Genomic DNA, 19,305 nt, shown 5'->3' with positions numbered 1-19,305 from the left:
ATGAGTCTTTGTATCCAAATAGCAATTTTCCTCCATCCGCTGGTAGTCCAAGGATTGTGCCTGCTGGAATACCCTTCTTCTTCAAGTGCTGAGGGACAAGATGTGATGCTTTCTTAGCAATATCCTTCCTTACAACATCTTTTCCTTTTTTGGCTTTTTGGGTACCACTTGGTTGTCCTTCTTCTTCTACTCTTGCCACTGGATCAACTGGTTCAACACTTGGTCCTGCACTTTGTTGAGCGGCTTGTTCAACACTTGGTCGCACCCCTTGTTCACTGCCTTGTTGTTCAACAGTTGGTTGCACTCCTTGTTGACTGCTTTGTTCTTGTTCGCTTTGTTGAGCACCTGAATTATCTTTGGCACTCCTTTCCCTCCTAGCACTAGCTGTCACTTTCTTCCTCCCTTCTCGACTTTGTCTAAACAACAAAGAAAGGAACAATATTTACAAACTATACAATCGGAAGACAAAGTATGGAAATATAACCCGAATGTACACATTCGGACGTAAGAAGACACATATTGTTCCCGAATACAAAACAATCGGAAGCTAACTAAACATATTTGCAACCGAATATACATCAATTGGAGTTCAGAAGCTGTAAATTTTTCATCCTACACAATCGGAAGAAAAAGTGCACTCTATAACCCGAATGTACAAATTCGGAAGTAAGAAGACACATATTTTTTCCGAATGAAAAACAATCGGAATATAACTAACACGTTTACAACCGAATATTCATCAACTGGAGTTCAGAAACTCTAAAATTTTATCCTACACAATCGGAGGTATAAAACATTATATTGTCTTCCGAATAAATACTGGCCCCAAAATGGGATTTTTCCTATATCATAAATTTTGAGATTTTTTCAATATATACATTCGGTAGTGAGTGTTCTTCCGAATACTTTGTGTCTACTTAAATATATTCGGTAGCCAAAAAATTCATTAAACTACCGATTATTAGCAGTTTGTATCCAGGAAGATATGGCCACCAATATTCGGCAGATAATCATCAAATCTTTCTCCCGAATACTGTCGATGTTCTTGAAAAATGAAGAACACGACTACATTCGGAAGTAAATGAGCATGCATATCGTCCGAATCTGGATAAATAACCGAAAACCCTAGAAATTTTTTTTCTCGATTCGACGGATTAAAGCGAAATAAACCCCAAAAATGATAGATTCTTACCTAATTGGGGCCATTTGAAGTTGACGAAGTGTTTGAGTCTCGGAATCGCCACCACCGACTACATTGCCGGGTACTTGTTCTTCGCGTTCTTCGCGTTCTTCTTCATTTGCAGCAAGAATTTCTTTATTTCTTGCTAAAATTCCAATGTTTGGATCGATACCCCGAGCAACATTTTTGGTTCTAGGTATGTGGGTTTCATTTCTCTTATCCATTGTTTTATAATTGAATCGACGATGTTTTGATTTTACGATTCGCGGCGATGTTTCGGTTGAACGAGGAAATTTTTTTTTTCTTCCACAATCGGAAGATAATATGAAACTGGAAGAAGAAGAGTTGAAATGAGTAGAATTGTTTTTGATTTGGTTTTTATACAGTTTTACCAGAAGGACATTTATGTAACTTCAATATCATATAGGGTACCCCTTAACTAGAGTCTTTGGCTGGGTATAAATTGATGGCCCCTAAATCCTTTGGGATGGCCCCTAAAAATGCCAGGATTTTCAGCACCGGTAAAATTTTAATATTATTAAATGGTGAGCCTATTGGTTATATTGGAGTTGGTAGAGATTTAAAGTTGGATGACCCTCTTTCATTTGTTTTGTTTGTTATAGCTGAGGATGCTTTGAGCAGGAAATAATATCAGTTCAAGGAAAATGGAAGTATTTGGGCAATGATCAATTGAAGCGGTATTCAACCATCTTTGAGCAGGAAACTGTAATTGGACAGACGAGTATCTTTCATCCGTTTTTTTTCCTTCTCTTTTTTGCAATTTCATGGCGAAATCTTTCTTCACTGAGTAAACCGAAGGATCGCTTGGGGGAGTAGATCGATCATGAGCATGGGGATGTGACTGAGAAACCTGATTAAGGTATGAGATTGCTGTAGGGGCGAGATTTGCCTTCTTTTTTTCCTTTGTCTTTGTTTTGGGTTGCCCATTTCTATGTTGCAATTCAGTGATTCTGTTTAGATTTGCTTCCTAGGATTGTTTCGTTTTTACGTTTTAACATTCAATCATGATCCTAGCATGTTGGATTAGGTTTTAATTTTGTTCTTTATGCTATTTTTTTTTGGATTTAAGGACTAGGGTCGCAAGTTGGGGTCTTTTATTTGGGTCGGTTATTAATTTGTTTCAAGGGTTCTCTATTCGGATTGTAGAACTAAGCCTTTTTTCTCACTCTTTGTTCTCTCTTCTCTCTCTTCCATGATTCTTGTTTTTAGGCCCTCTGGTTTCCATTTGATGTGATATTTACTCCCTTCTTTGAAATGGGTTTGTCTTGATCCGTTTGATTGATCGTTACTGGTGCTCCAAACTAGGAATTAATTGATTTCTTTCTTTTTTAATTGGGTTTTTTATTGAAGTTAAATTAGGAATTTAGCTTTCTTTCCCTCTCTTGAGTTTATTCTAAGAAGTAGGATAGTCTGAATTGGTTAATCATGTATGGTTTAATTTGGGGTTCTGTAATTTCCTTTGAAATTGTGATAATGTTCAATTCGGATTTATGTGAATTCTTGATAAAACCCAAGGATGTGTAATTTCTTGTGAAATTGTGAGATCAATCTTCATCTATATGTTGTGAAATTTGTTTTGAAATCTTGTTTAGCTTTGAGTAAATTTTGAATTTGTGGTGCTAATCAGTATGAAATTACGTGACTTTACTAATTACAATCTTAGAATGTGTAACTCCCTAAGAAGTTATGATTGTGGTGCTAATCTTTTTGAAATCAGTTTTCTAGTTATAGTATAAGATTATGTAACTTCCTAAAAAGTTGTGGTGATGGTGCTAATCATTTTGAAATTTTATATGAGTTTACTTAGTATAATAATATAAGAATATGTAACTCCCTTTGAAGTTGTGGTTAGATGTTCTGCTTGATGTTTTGCAGCTTCAATTGAAAAGCCTTTCAGATTCTACCAATCCCTTGTCTCTGTCCTTTTTGACTCCCAATATATCCCCTGTTTGCTTTTATCGTCACTTGTACCCAGCTGTGCTCTTTTGGCCTTGGTCTAATTTAGTGAATTTAATGTGATGTTTTGTATCAGGCTCGTTGATTAGGCTTACTTATCAAAAATAAATAATCGTTTGATTAGGCTTAGACCCTTTTTTTTTTTTGCGTCATGTCTTGTAACCTTGTGTAAGTATGGGTGTTAGGGCTGTCAATGGATGCTAACGTAACGGAAATAGGCTCTGCCGTTGCCATTAAAAGTTAGCGGATATCCGTTATCCGTTAATTTCCGGCGGAAATAGGAAATTCAAAAATGTTGCCGTTACGTTGGACTTACCGGATAACGGATATTTTTCCGCTACCATCCGTTGACATCTCTAGATATTTCCTGTAAGACTTGCGTTTCCAGCTTGAATTTCTCATGAAAACTTGCAATGAACTTATCAGCAAGCCTATCAATCTCTTCCATATCATCTGCATCACAATTATTCTTATTACCACTAGAATTTTCCGTTGCCACTTTCTCATCAAGCCAACGCAGGTAGCCTGATAGATGCGAGTCAAACCCATCCTGCATATGTTCCTCAGCTGACAGGATTGATGATGAATTCCAAGTCGAGTCATAATAGACATGGTTCGAATAATTATCGTTCAAGTAACCATCTGCGCCTAAAACTGCTGGTGGCTCAGGCATGGGTAATACATGTGACGAACACCAATCGTAGTGCAATCTTAGTGACGATGAACAAAAAACCCTCTTCTTCTTTTTCTTTTTTTTGGTTCCATCTTTCATTGTAGACTCTATGTAGTAATTTTCTTTGTTTTTGTTGTTCATAAGTTCCATCAAAATGGACTTGGCTTTGGTTAGTGCTCAAACTATATGATAAACATGTCTAAAGAAGTGAGAATGAACTAGGGTTTTGATTTTCACGGAGTGTGGGCTAGTACTAGGACATGATGGTGATGATCTCTTCATCAGAAATTATGAAAAAGTAGTCCTAAACCAAACGTAATAACCGTAGGTATAAGAATTTACACGTGCAGTAAGCATGTTTTCGGATAACGGAACTAAACCTAACGGAAATACACGGTTCTATTACCGTTACGTTAAGAAGGGATTATCCGTTAGCTTATCGGTATCGGATATCCGTTTATTGCTATGTCGGATGGTAGCAGTAACGGCTAACGGATTATCGGTATCGGATGACGGCTAATCGGTTTCCATTGACAGCCCTAATGGGTGTTTCCTACTCACGCGATTAATTTTACTTGTACATATTTTTCAAACATTTTCGTTTTTCTAGTCTACTTGTTAGAAAACAGATTATCTCAATCCCCTCGGCGCCTCTTTTATTTGTACCGAATATGAAAAGAATGATACTCTCTGTTCCAAACTCATGCTTCTCTGATCTGACTAACCCTCAGGTAAGTCCACTCAAAATTACTTGGTCATTTCAGTTATACTTGTTTTGTAATTTTGTAAGTGTTGTTCTACAAAGCACACCTTCTAGACTATAGTTTCTCAAATAAGTTTAGATAATTTCACACAAGTTTAGATATTTTCATTTATGTGATTAAATTGCGTACGCAACACCTTAGCACAAGCCCACTACCCGCCTCATTTACCATTCAATCAAAATTGATATCATCTTATACAACCTCCCAATTGTCAACCCTCTCCAACCTAATTCACCTATTTCCCTAGCATTTCATTTGGTAAGACATGTCTATTATCGTGTGGATCTGTCAAGATTTAAACCAGCCACCAACAATTCAGTACCTTAATGGACTTATATCAATGTATAAACCAACCATATTATTTCTATCCGAAACTTTGGCCAATGACTTTCAAATGCTGCGAGTTGCGCAGACTTTGTAATTTCCAAATCACCACACAATTCCTAAAATCGGCAGAAGGGAAGGGGGGGGGGGGGGTGGGGGGGGGGGGGGGGGGGGGGGGGGGGGGGGGGGGGGGGGGGGGGGGGGGGGGGGGGGGGGGGGGGGCTTATGGAAGAATGAGGTTTAGATAATTTCACACAAGTTTATGGAAGAATGAGGTCAATATCAAAATCATCCTGAAGTCCCAAAGTTATATTCATGCTCTTGCCACACCTGATGCTCCAGCCCAACCTTGGTTTTGCACGGGTATATATGGCCCACCACATCCTGACCCAAGGAAAAACCTGTGGGAAGATTTTCCAACAATTTTTCCCAGCACTTCAACACCTTGGATGCTACTGGGAGATTTCAACGAAGTTTTAGACCAATCGAAAGAAAAAGGATGCAGACCAGTTACGTATGCACAAACGTCAATTTAATGGATCAGATTGACTATATCTAGGATTCAGAGGAGATACGTTCACCTGGAAAAACAACCAACAAAGTCATGACAACATCCAACAAAGACCTGATAGAGCAGTAACAAATCAGCATTGGAGAACACTCAACCCCCATGCTGGAATCACACACCTGCCACGAATAGCCTCAGATCATGCTCTCATCCTGCTTCAAACGAAAGCCTTGGACTGGCAAGGAAGTAAGAATTATAAATTTGAGCATCTATGGCTATCTCACACTCAACTTCATCAAGTGGTTACCTCGGTATAGGATAAACTACATGACTCAGATCCACCTTTGAACCTCCAGCTCAAACTCATATCAACAAGTGAAACTCTAACAGAATGGAGTAAGATTAACTTTGGCAATTTACCCACTTTAATCAAAAAGTCAACTGCGAAAATTAAATTTTCCCAACATCAATGTGCTACGCAAACTACGGCTGCACTAGAAAACTGGATTCAACAAGAAAAGCAACTCCGAATTGAACACCTGAATTTATTGGATTTCCATGCAACATATTGGCAGCAGAGATCTAGAATACAATGGCTTCAGTCAGGCGAACGTAACACCACATTCTTCCATACAAAGTCCACAATTCATAAAAGCTGCAACAATATACAACAAATTCAGGATCATCAAAACAATTGGATTAACGACAAAGAAGAAATTATTAGGATCATGCTTGAACACTTCACAGACCAGTATATGGCTCCAAATACAGTAATTGATGAAAACCTGTTTGAGGCAATAACACAAAGGTTAACCCCCCGACAATGTGAGAAACTAACAACGGAAGTCACCACTGGGGAGATCAAACATGCACTTTTCTCCATAGGATCGGACCGCGCTCCAGGACCAGATGGATTCACCAGTAAGTTTTTTAAAGTTTTCTGGAAAACAACCCAACCACAACTTATTGCAATGGTCCTAAGTTTCTTTGAGTCATTTTGCATTCACCGTCTCATGAACCACACTATCATCACTTTAATCCCAAAGATTGAACATCCCCCAAAACCATCTCAATTTAGACCTATAGGATTATGTAATGTCACTTACAAAATCATCTCAAAGATCTTAGTCAATCGCATACGACCTCTACTCCCATTTTTGATAAGCACATACCAAAGTGCCTTTGTGCCTCAATTATCTATTCATGATAATATAGCTATCGCAACTGAAGTTTTTCACCACATCAGAATATCATACCGTACGAAGGATCCTAAAATAGCACTGAAACTAGACATTCAAAAGGCCTATGACTCCTTGGACTGGGGATTCATCAAACATGCTTTCACCAGCTTAGGCTTCCCCTCCAACTTTGTGGATTATATTATGTTATGAATATCTACGGTAACCTACTCAATCAATATTAACGACACATCGCATGGATACATCACTCCAACCAGGGGAATACGACAGTGAGACCCTCTCTCTTCTTATATATTTATTATTTGTGTGGAAATACTGTCCACCAATTTGGGAATACTTGAAGCACAAAATAAGATAGAGGGGCTCCGCATTTCTCAAAAAGCTCCACCAATACTGCATCTTATATACACAGATGATCTCTTGATAACATATAACGAAACTACAGAAGGCACCAATCACCTTAAAATGCTGCTACAGGCTTACGGTACCTTGGCGGGTCAACACATCAACGACTCTAAATCCACACTGATACATCATCCGAAGATAGAACAACCCCAGTTAGATAAGTTAACCCAAGATTTCAACATGCCAATAACATCGAACCCCCTACCTATTTAGGAGTACAATTTAAATAAGGTAGATCATCTAGCCACATATTTGTCCCTCTGCTTCAACGGATGGCACGCAAAGCAAAAGGATGGATGACCAAATGCCTCAACCAATCGGGAAGATTCGAGCTCATAAAATCATCACTAACCCCTACTGCCAACCACATCATGCAAACCCAAATCCTTCTTTCTCATATCCACCAAAAAAAGGATCGTATCACGACAAACTTCTTCTGGGGTCACGATTCTTCAATCAGAAAACTCCACCCACTGGGAAAAGACAAGCTCCATAAACCCAAATCACAAGGAGGGCTCGGTATCCGAAGTAGTAAGGAACACAACAAAGCACTACTCATGAAACGAGTTTGGCACATTCATCAAAACCCTAACTCTATCTTCGCCACACTATATAATGCAAAATGCCTTGATCAGACCCTCATTTTCGAAAGCATCTCACCATTCCCGTATTCCCCTAGACCTCAGTGGAGGCAAATGGCATCGCTCATACCATTTTTCAAATAAAATCTCTTCTACCAAATAGGAGATGGATTACACATCCCCATACAAGCAAATGCCACAATTTGAAAATACCATTAACCCAGCTTCTTGTTATCCAATACAATCAGTAGCAGACATCATCGACCTATCAACCAGGAATCGAAATCATGAAAGATTAAGCCTACTACCCCACCCCATAATTCAAAGAATCATCAACATCCACATCCCACAGAGCAATCAACCCGATAGGATCATATGGACTTTTACAAAAAGCGGAAAATATACTACTGTTTCAGGATACAACTGCCTCATCAGCGCTTATGCACAAACTCACCAAAACCCCCTTCCACCATCCAACTTCCTTTGGACACTCCCATGTCCCCCAAAAGTACAGTTTTTCTTGTGGAAAGCAATTAATAAGGGTTTACCAACCCTCAACATTCTTCATCGCATCCATCTCACCAACTCCAACCTATGCCCTCAATGCAGTTCTAATCCCGAAAAATCTAGTCACATTCTGCTACATTCTCAGACAGCTATAGATTCTTGGAACCTCTTACTAAACCACCTCAGAAAACTTCACGTCGCCTTGCAAGGCATACCCATTTCACTACCTCACCAAACAACCATATCTGAACTTCTCCAAACATAAGTACCTGCACCGATAACCACAACCTTCTACTTCCTTTTTTGGTCCTTTTGGTTGACCAGGAACGGTGTGATGTATCGCCAACAACAACAAAATCCGATAAATGTAATGCAAATGGCCATCAAGCTCCAACAGGAATATTCTTGGTCCCAGACACACCTCCCATTGGTGCTCCCTGGGATGCAGCCATATCCAAATCCAGCACAAAGAACAGTAACAAATTCAACCATCTTTGTAGGATGGCTCAAGCCTCAATCAGATTGGATCAAAATCAACACGGACGGCACAACAAGAGGAAACCGCGGAATAGCGGGAGCAGGTATTATTTGTAGAAATGAGGAAACCAACACTATCCTAGCAATAGCACAACCTCTAGGCATCACCACAACACTTGCAGCTGAGACCTAGGCCATGCACATAGCCTCTAAAACGGCGACGGAACGAGGATGGTCAAAGTCCAATTTGAAACGGATTCGGAAAATTTAATGAGATTTATAACCTCAGATACAGACCCCCCATGGTATATATCTGACCTGGTTGGAGAGATCAAACAAAGGATCACCCAAATCCAGCAATATACTGTTAGCCACGTCTACAAAGAAGCAAATCAAGTAGCAGATGGTTTAGCAAACCGAGTAGCGGATGATTTCTCCATTGAGAGACTCACGACAACAGTATGGGAACATACAATTCCACAATCTATCAGTTCTATTGTAACAACATACTTTATGGGTATTACGTACCCCCATGTAATTTCAGTCTAATCTAATAAATTTCATGCTTCAAAAAAATTAAAATCCAAAAGTGAGTTGTTTATATGTGGTTTACCTATTGGCAGAAAAATGCATATTACTGAGCAATGACAAATGGATCTAGCCAATTTTCCTGATAAATATTTGGGAGTTTTGATAATGCATGGAAAGATCAAATCTAGAAATGTCTACTCAATGTAGATTATTTTCAAAATATATTAGCAAACTAGAAAGTTAGGTTTCTCTTTTTTCACAATAGAGTGGTGTTAATCAATCTAGTTTTTACCAGTATGCTAGTTTTTAATATGCCAATGTGTGAGAGCAATGCTCGGTTGAACCCACAAGTTTTGCTATCTCAAGCTTGTTGTCAATGTTAGTTGCTTAAAACTATTTCTTGATTTCTAGTCTACATAAGTCAAGTCTCAGACTAGGTTAGAATTTGGTAGTTGAGTATCAGACATCACCCACGAAGAGTAAGATCGATGAAGACATTTGAAGAACTTTTGTATCAGGTATGTGAAGACTTAACCAATCTATTTTACTCACTATCTTACCATTCCTATCTATTGAGACTATGTCGTATGACTTCTAGTAGATTTACAAAGAAGAAATTTCGAGCCCAGTTGTTTTGTTAAAAATCTTGAAATATGATTCTAGCATAGATGTTCAAAGGTCCTTTAACAATATTAGTTCGAAATAATTTATTGTTTGAGAATTAATTTGTGGATCAATTGAAAATAGTACATAAAATTGATTTAATCATTTGGGAATGTTTCAAACATTAAAAGAGAGATTTTCGTGAACTCCTGATATTTCTGTTCAGGGTAGGTTGGCAAACCCGTTTGCAAACCATATATATATCTGATTTCATAAATACATGAAGGTTGGCAAACCTGAAGTTCATTTGGAAACGGTTCACGAACCCGGTTGGCAAACCATGATTAATTGAATTTCTTAATGTTGGTATAAAAGACTAAGGTTAGCGAACCCGGTTAGCAAACTGTGTCCATATGCTACAGAACGGTTGACAAAACTAGTTCGCAAACTGTGTCCATCTGAGTTTCTGATCCGAGTAGGGTTGGCGAACCCGATTCATAAGCCGGAGCTCCTAACTCGTGAACTAACCTTATGGTTGGAAAACCGTTTCACCAATTGTCCCAGTAAATTTAGTAGATGCTCAAAGACTTATGTTTTAAATATGTTTAGCATTATTATGACTCTATTAAACACTTCTAAGACTTTACTGATCACTCAAAGACTTATGTGTGTTCATCATGATTAAACTCTTGAGTTCTTTAATGAATATCATATTGCTTATTTTTCACATGACGTATTTGCCAAACCGAATAGTCATTATATACGGTTCCAAAACTGGACCACTGTGTGTATTTTTCTATTGAATTTTAAAGAACTAAAGTGTTTGCTTGATTTCCAAGTTATCTTAACTTTAATTATAAGTAACCTTTAGTCTTGAAAATCTATAAATAGAGGTGCTCTTTCAATTAGAAAATTTAATCCCTGACACTTTGTGTCCTTGTTGATCTAGAATCGTCCTCTATGAGCCTAGGTTTCCTCTGAGAAACATAATTAGGTTTACGACTAAAAGACTTTGCTTTGGGGATTCGTGAAGCCAGGTCCGACTATCTTTTACCTAGATAGTTTATGTATCCTGATCTTTCTTTTTTGTTATCGAGATTTTCGTAATTTCTTTCAAGCAAGATAGATAGAAATCACAAAGTTTTCTAGACTTTGTGATTTCTCAGACTTTGTGATTCCTCAAGGTAGATATCTGATAATTGATCTTAATTAATCTTTTGAAGATTATTCTCGAATGGTTGTTAAGAATCTAGGATGCTCTTCGAGAGTCGTAAGTTGGGGATTTGTAAGGTTTGCTGGCTTGTCTGTTGCCAACAGATTTCATACCTTGATCTTTCGATCTAAATGGAAATAAAATAATCTTATCTGTTAGAGGCCGATTTGTATCAAAAGTGTTTGCTGCGGCTGAAGTAACTCTTAGGTTGTAAAGGACGTCAGTTAATGGAATCAAGTGCGCAGAACCTTGCAAAGTTTAAGAGACGTAAAGAACGCGGTTGTAGCTGAATCGCTTGGAGGGTTCGATTCGGCCTCAGATGCATTCCAGTCTGAAGTCTGATAGTAGGCTAGTGTTTGTAGTTGGTTAATACAGCTCGGTGTTCAAATCTGGACGAGGTCCCGGGGTTTTTCTGTAGTTGTGGTTTTCTAGTTAACAAAATTTTTATGTCTTGTATTTTTCCTTTTCTGCAATTGGAGTTACGCAAGTTGTACGTATTCAGTCTAAGTAGATATGTCCATCTAATTGTGATCGATTACGAGACTCGTTCTTGTAAAATTCGTATCTTGAAAGATAGATAACAAGTTTAATTATTTGGCAGAATTCCGATTGGATTATTTGAATACGACTAGATTGATCTTTGATATTGACCTTTGGGATCGTCCAAGTACTCTTCTTAACAATTAGGTTCACGAACTGATTCTCTCATACATACTGACAGAGAAGAGGTAGATATATAAAATTTATACACATATTGCCAAGGATCATTAAGTTGGTCTACTTGCAATTGTATTAGGTTTTGTCCATACAGGTTTCTGAAAGGAAAAGTCGGTGGTGTATTTGGTACCCCCACGTTTTCATAATGAACATATGACCTAAATCTATAATTGTTGATTATGAGAAAATTATATCAAACTTTCATAGTATAGGGATGTTGAAGTAAAGAAACTGATTACTTTAAAATATGAAGAAATTTGTGATCCTGTAGCTGAAGGTAGTCTGGATACAAGAAGTTCTGAAGACATAATTAAAACCCTTTTGATGAAACCTCTACGAAAGATACAAACAGATGATGGTGAGTGGGCAAATGAAGTTCTCCTTAACAAAATACCAAAATAACAACAATGTATTTCTGAATACAAAAAGTCCTCTACATGGACTGGTTGTGGATGGTAAATTTATTTTTGTCTTGTTTGATAATAGATTGGTGAATCAACTATTTTTTACAATAGGTGCTGAAGATAATTACATCAATCAAAACCTAGAGATTAAGATAAATGATCTGATTCATGAGGGTCAGTGTTACTCACAGATTTTCTATTACAAATTACTAAGATTGGGGACTTACATGTGCTTTATGGAGGTCATGATAGAAGAATATGGGATGAAAATCTCCACGGACAACTAGGTGTAACTATCTTATATATCTCAAGTAATGTTTGTATAATATCTAGAAGAACATGTGCCGTTGATAATAATTTGAAGAAAAAAATGGGCATCAATAAGCATCCAAATATTTTTTGTGATGAAGATCGTGAAACCTTCGATCATATTATTATTCGTTACTGTGATTTAGTCGGCTACTTTAGAATTCATTTGGTAGTATTTTTTTACTGTTTGGACCCTACATCTGTTAGTAATTTTAGTATGCTAGTAAAAATTTGGTCCTCTAGAATTAAGCTAGTTTTTGAAATATTATTTATCCTCCTACCGGAAGAATGTACAAAAGAATCATGCAACTTACTGAAGAAGTCAGTATTAGGATGAAGGGATGCATGTGCAACTCTACTTATGAACTGCGGATCCTGAAAATGATAGTCAGTAGAGTTGTTGATCGTTTCTTCAATTTTCCTTCCTCTCGTCTTGCTATGTTGTGTTGTGATGGTGCATCTAAAGAAAATCCTCGGATAGTTAGATATGGGTTATATGCAGAAATAGCCGAAGATATATTTTGTGTATGTTGAATATGGAGGATTGGGATTAGCTACTAACTATGTTATTTAGGTAATTGCCACCATTAGATCTACTGAATGGTCTGATGTAGCTTCTTGTTCAGTCAGATTTTATGGCAGTAATCGAGTACATTTTTCGGCTCCAAGAATCTTCCTTGGTTTGCACAAGCTAAATGGGCTGCAATTGAATACAAAGCTTTAATTCTACGGCTTAGGCATGGTGTTAGAGGTCCATTTATCTGTAGGTATTTTTGCTAGAGTGGACTTTGATTGATCAGGGGAAGATGATTTGTTGGTCTCTCTGACTTTCTAGCAAGACTAGCTTGGCATTCAAGCATGTTTTTTCGTTTTTGTTAATAGCTATTTAGCTTCTAGCTTAGTTTTTGGGTTTTTGTTGTCTTTTCTTTTGGGCATGTTTTATCTTTTCTTTTGTTGTATTTTTTTGGGCATATTTTTGGTAGATTGGTAAAAACGGTGGTGTTCTTTCTTTTTAAAAAATAATAATAATCAAAATTTGTTATAAACCTAAAGTTTAATTATTAAGATGTCCTTTGTGTTTAAGATTAGGGTTTATATTTTGGACACCAGATCCTCTATCTATATAAATAGAGACTTAAAACTTTGTACTATAGACACATCTAACGAGAACTCTTCTTTCTTCTCCCTTTACTTTGTGTCTTCTTCTCCTATTTCTCCATACTACATTACGTCATCAGCACGTAGCTCTACCCGAGCATAAAGACCAAGCATCGTATGAAGCCATATAAGAAAGATAACAGTTGATGGATACGATATACCTCTGCATAAAAGAGGACGAAAAGGGATTTTCTTTCCTTTCCATCACTAGTTGTATTCTTTATTTTAATATCATATGTACGATCCAGAACTTTCATCTTACTAACTATTTTGTGTAATAACTGTTCGTAGGACATGAGGTGTCAATAAAACCTCAAGATATCAGCTATGCACGTGATCATATAAGCCTTCTAGATTATGATTTTGGAGCAGCAAACAGGTACATGGTTTTTTTTATAAACCTACCTTTCAACTCCAAGGCTGTTATTATAACCATTCTTTTGGGAGCAATTGATATCCATAGATGAATATTGATTAGACGCAGTCTATAATTCACGGGATATGGGTGATCAACTATTTTTTGAACAAGTTGATTTCCCTTTCTTCTCTATTTTTTTTTAAGAAGAAAAAAAAAATCCATTGAAAGAAGGTTTAAAATTTCTATTTCTCTAATGAAACTATAATCATCAAATTAAAATTGGTGTCATCGAGGATATTCATCGTCATTACGGTAATTCATCACATGCATGGTTCATGAATCTCCGATCGATTTACTTTGGCGTCTTTGTCCATTGAACAAAGATCATGTGATTTATCATATGGTTTATATTTATTTGCCCGAAACCATATGTCAATAATAAAGATTCCACAAAATGGATTTTTTTTCCATATGCGATGATTAAACGACATTTTTTAGTTTATCGAAACGATTTCGATAAATCATACAAACCAATCGAGTTGGTGTTAATTTTCTCCATCGTTCCCATAAGAAGAGAGAAAATATATTGGCATATTTTCTAATTTTTTGCCAATATGGTGCGATTTTGAAAACCAACTTGTACCATCAAATATGGTTTTATCAAATAATAATCCATTGGTTTCTATCGCTTTAAAGAACTATTTATCAACCATAACATGGTGTTTTTTCTAGAAAAATGACGATTTACGGTTTCTTTATCTTCTTAAAAAGAAACTTTCTCTCAATCAATCCCAAAAGGGTTGAAATCGTTATTCGTAATATTTGCAAATACCAGTGAATAAAAAAATGCTGCATTCTTAAGGGAGATCGAGAAATTTTAATTTTTTCCTGTCAATAATCTCCGATTTTTTTTTTGGGACTGTTGCACTTATAATTGGAAATATGGTAGGACACTAAAGGTCAGTGGGTCGGGGATAGATCTATGCAAGCAAGGGCGGTAAAAACCTTGTTGGCAGGTCAGTTAGTCCCCAAAAAAGAAAACGACTGGTCGGATACCGATGGTGGCCGGGTCAGAACAACGGCTCGATGGATTTAACCTGGACAGCTGTTCCGGATCGGACAACATCGATCAGGCGGGATGTACATGGTGGGGATGCATTGGGAAACGGATTAGTGCGGGGATCTGAAGCGAGATGGAAAGCAGAAATTTCGGTATAGTTGGTTGAGCAAAGAGTGTTCCCCTTGGCAACAAGGGCGCTGAGGCTGTCTGGCCACGCCGGCGGGACATCAAATGTTTGCAGCACTCACGGTCTAAACGGTGCAGATTAGATCTCTCCCAAAACCACCCAACCCGATGCGGACGTAGGAAACAAAAGGTAATCTTCACTAAAGGAGTGGGTGCGCACCCGGCTTGTTAGGTCATATGATTAGTCCTTGTGTGACTGTATTGATCTCGATATAATTTTCTTTAACAGAGAATGTGTCCATAAATTTATTCTCAATAATTATCTCATCGGCCCTATAGGTCGCAAAATATTGGAGATTTTATTTTCATATTTTTCCTATAACTTAAAATCCATAGTTGATGTTATATTTGTATGTCAAGTAGTAAACTACAAATTTTTTAGGACAATTTTTTTATGGCTTTTAAAGTCATTATCTACAGTCCAACTGGTATTGTTAAAATCCAGATGTTATTACAAGTATATTTCTCGAATTAATCGGATAATACTTTACGAAACTTGTTTTCGTACTTGAGATGAAAATATTTCCTCCATAATCAGGGGGAGACTATACACTACCATATGTTGGTGCTTATTAACTTAAATGTTATATAGATTTCTCTCCCATCATGATCATATAGAAAAAGGCTGCCATCTCAAATAAGGCGTGGAAAAATTTCCATTATGCTTTTAATAAGCTTATGCCTCTTGGAAAGGCAAATCCAGTCACATCTATGAACTTTGTAGCATTTTATAAGAGGTTGCAGATAGTGCTCCAATTGATTCTATCAAAATAAGATCCACATTCTCATGATTCATATCTCCTCACTGGAAGATAAGGAGATTATAAAGCCCGTGGGGCTGGTACCAGCAATTATGTGAATTTTTCAAGATATGCATACACTTGAGAATTGTGTAGGATCGTAGTTAGTTAATATTGTCGAATATTCATTTACAGTAGTGTTTGAGGGTGAAAGCTACGGACATATCACCAAGATATGGTAAAGCTACGGACACATCACCACGACCAAGAAGGTTACTAGTCGATTTGCGTTGGTTAAGCGTGTGGAGGAAGCTTTGTCTTCGATTGACGACATGTGTAACATGACCGGTAATACTGTTTCTGAGGATGTAATCTCGAGCTGGAGGTTCCATCGTGACATTGTGTAAACTTCGAGTTCAATGTTCCTTGGTTCGTTGAAGGTTTCTCTGAGGTTGAAAAGTTACTGGTCGAAACAGTCGAAGGTCCTTATGCGGATATGGTGAAGAAGCAGGAAGCGGAAGTCGAAAAATTGTCTAGGAAGCTGAAATTGAAGAGGGCCGCTCTCCAAAGCACGAAGAAGACTCTTGCTAAGAAGAGCAATCCATTGTTGAAAAACTTTCCTTGAATGTATTTCTGTCTTCTGAACTTCTTATTTTTAGGTTTTTTTTTTGAAAGGCAAATGAAACGCCTAGTTTATGATTTTGCTTTCCTGGATTTTTGGGTTGATAGACAAATGTTACCTTGAGGGTTTTGGATTATTCTTTTGAAATGAATTGTTTTGGAATGGATTGTTTTGGGAATGTTGTTGTCTTGGTTACGATTGCAAGTGATGCAAACATCCCAGAAAAACCATGGAACCGTGAGCATTGTGTGTCGGTAGATGGCATGGGGTGAAACATAACATGGCTATCGGTTTCATCATTCCCGTGAAAACTTGAAATAGCAAACCATGTATTTTGTCTAGGTAAGACTTACTCGGTTTTTCAGGTCTCTTGATGAAAAGGGAATCTTCCGGGTGTAAGACCGAGTTTTACGGGAGGCACCGCCTAGATTGTGGAAATTCCCCAGTTATCTCATATGATAATCGAGTCGTCGATCCCTGGTTGGATCGTTCGCTTTTAACCTTTAGGAGTCCCCAATCATCCCTCGCCATGTCAAGACTGATAATCGGGTCGTCTGGTAACTGAGTCGTCGATCCCTGAGCGGATCGCCTGCTTCTACCGCCTTGATGTCTGGGTCGAAGCATGAGATCGATGGTCAAAAATTTACATTGTAACCGAAATATCAATCTCCCACTGTGTTCGCCAATTGTTTGAGGGTGAAAACGGTTTCTGCTGATTTTGGTAATTTCGAGTGTGTGGGTGAGAAACGAATTTAAACCCTAAACAATGTCCTGCAAGGGAGTACTTTATATTCAAGAGATAAATCTGTACAAATACGGCCTAAACCAAGAAATGGTCGTTCCAGACTTGCTTCGGTCACAAAGTGAAGGAGAAGGGTTGGTTTTGAGGAGGGAAGCGTAGAAAGTGTTGAGACCAGAATAGTTGATTCTGAAAGAGTAGTTGTTTCACGACTTGTATCAGAAAGTGGGAAGCTAACAGATGGAAAGCTAGCAAATGTTTTATGAGTGTTGTATCCTCCTGACCTGAACTTGTCGTTCGGTGGAAATAGGTAATGCCTATTTATACAAGTCGAAGTGAAACGTACTATGGTCTCATTAAGAAATGGAAAACGAGTGAGTAAATGGGAGGAGGTGGTAACCGGGAACGCTTGGAATTGATGTTCCATAAAAGAAAGCGTTTCACCATTACTCCCTGTATTTACTAACTGCCTCATCCTTATGACACTTTCTTATAACGAGCATAGTGTACGCCGCACGCTGTAAACCGCCAAACCAATACACAATGAGCATCCCCCAGTTTGTGACATGTGTTGATGTCTCGAGTGTTTTCCTGGAAAACATGTAGCATGTTGTTGTTATCTGGCAAGTTGAGCTTGGGAGACTTTACGGCTCGGTGGTGACCTTCAACGGTCGAGATTTTGCATCTTAAGAGGAAGGTAGCCGTTGATTATTGCAACCTTTCGTTTGGTATCCAGTGGCATGAAAGTATGATTAGTATGGATCTAATATGGCCAAGTTTAGGCGCGGAAAAAAGTTAGGATTTTGGCTTTATTTAGGCGTGACCAAACTAGGGACAAAGGTTGCCATGTGTTAGCTGGTAACCTTGGATGGCTAAGATATGCATTTTAGATGAAAAAGTGGTCGTTGATTGTTGCAGGCCTTCGTTTTGGTAGCCGCATAGGGAAGGATGACATGGTATGGCGCGGCAAGGTGGTTAGCATGCCATTGGCACATGTGGCATGGCATGCCTTGGCGCGGTTTGGCGTGGCATGCCTTGGCGCGGTTTGGCGTGGCTAAAACTAGGGTTTTGGGCCAAAGGTTACCATGCGTTGTTTGGCGACCTTGGACGGCTAGGATTTTCATCTAGGATGGAAGGGTGGCCGTTGATCATCGCACGCCTTCGTTTTGGTATCCGCATAGGGAAGGACGGCATGGTGGGGCCAAGGCGAATGGCTCGGATGGCTTGGCATAGTGGGGCCAAGGGTTTGGTACGAACGTCTTGGCATGGTGGGGCCAAGGCAAGGTGTGGTTGGCTTGGCATGGTGGGGCCAAGGGTTTGGCATGCCACTAGCGCATGGTGCGGCTAGCATGGTTGGGGTCAAGGCAAGGTGCGGTTGGCTTGGCATGATGGGTCCAAGTGTTTGGCATGCCATTGGCGCATGGTGCGGATAGCATGGTTGGCATGCCTTGGCGCGGTAGACTTGGATGGCATGGTTTTCCATTGGCACAGTGGTACGGCTGGCATGGTTGGCATGCCTTGGCACGAAGATGTGGCTGGCATGGTTTGCCATTGGCACAGTGATGCGGCTGGCATGGTTGGCATGCCTTGGCGCGGAGATTTGGGTGACATGGTTTGCCATTGGCACAGTGGTGCGGCTGGCATGGTTGGCATGCCTTGGCACAGTAGAATGAGAATTAGAGTTTGGCATAGATGATGTCGGTCAATGTTAAGGGTTCTGCCGTGGAACATGACACATACAAAAAAGGTACCCTGGTAATTCTTACGTAGGTATGCTGATCGATTCAATAAATGTGCTAATGGTCATAGTGACGTCATGTCAGTTGTACGGTTTTATGATTTTAACCCTAAGATAAAAACCACCATCAACATTAAGTCCCTTGCTTATCTCGGAACAGGAGCATTGTTGCGAGGTAAGCATAAGATGGTGACGGGTAAGGACAAAAATCGAAACGACAAGTCGTGGAAAGATGGTCAGGAAGGTCCGACTAACCTTTTTCGAAAGGTAAGGAGAGTCCATGATCCTCGTGTTTGGCGGCCTTGCGTAGATTCTATTCGTGGTGTAGAACG

General features: G+C 38.7%; 1 long non-coding RNA gene across 1 annotated transcript; it reads left to right on the top strand.

Annotated features, from left to right (window-relative positions):
• Positions 1-1,759: 1,759 nt before the first annotated feature.
• On the top strand, positions 1,760-4,066 carry LOC113289344. The gene is made up of 2 exons (XR_003330954.1): positions 1,760-2,060; positions 3,678-4,066. It is a non-coding gene; the product is annotated as an uncharacterized LOC113289344 (long non-coding RNA).
• The last annotated feature ends 15,239 nt before the right edge of the window (positions 4,067-19,305 follow it).

Source organism: Papaver somniferum, chromosome 6, assembly GCF_003573695.1.
Source record: "Papaver somniferum cultivar HN1 chromosome 6, ASM357369v1, whole genome shotgun sequence".
Taxonomy (NCBI): Eukaryota; Viridiplantae; Streptophyta; class Magnoliopsida; order Ranunculales; family Papaveraceae; genus Papaver; species Papaver somniferum.
Note: the sequence above shows the minus strand (reverse complement) of the source record. Positions and strands in the feature narration are given on the sequence as shown.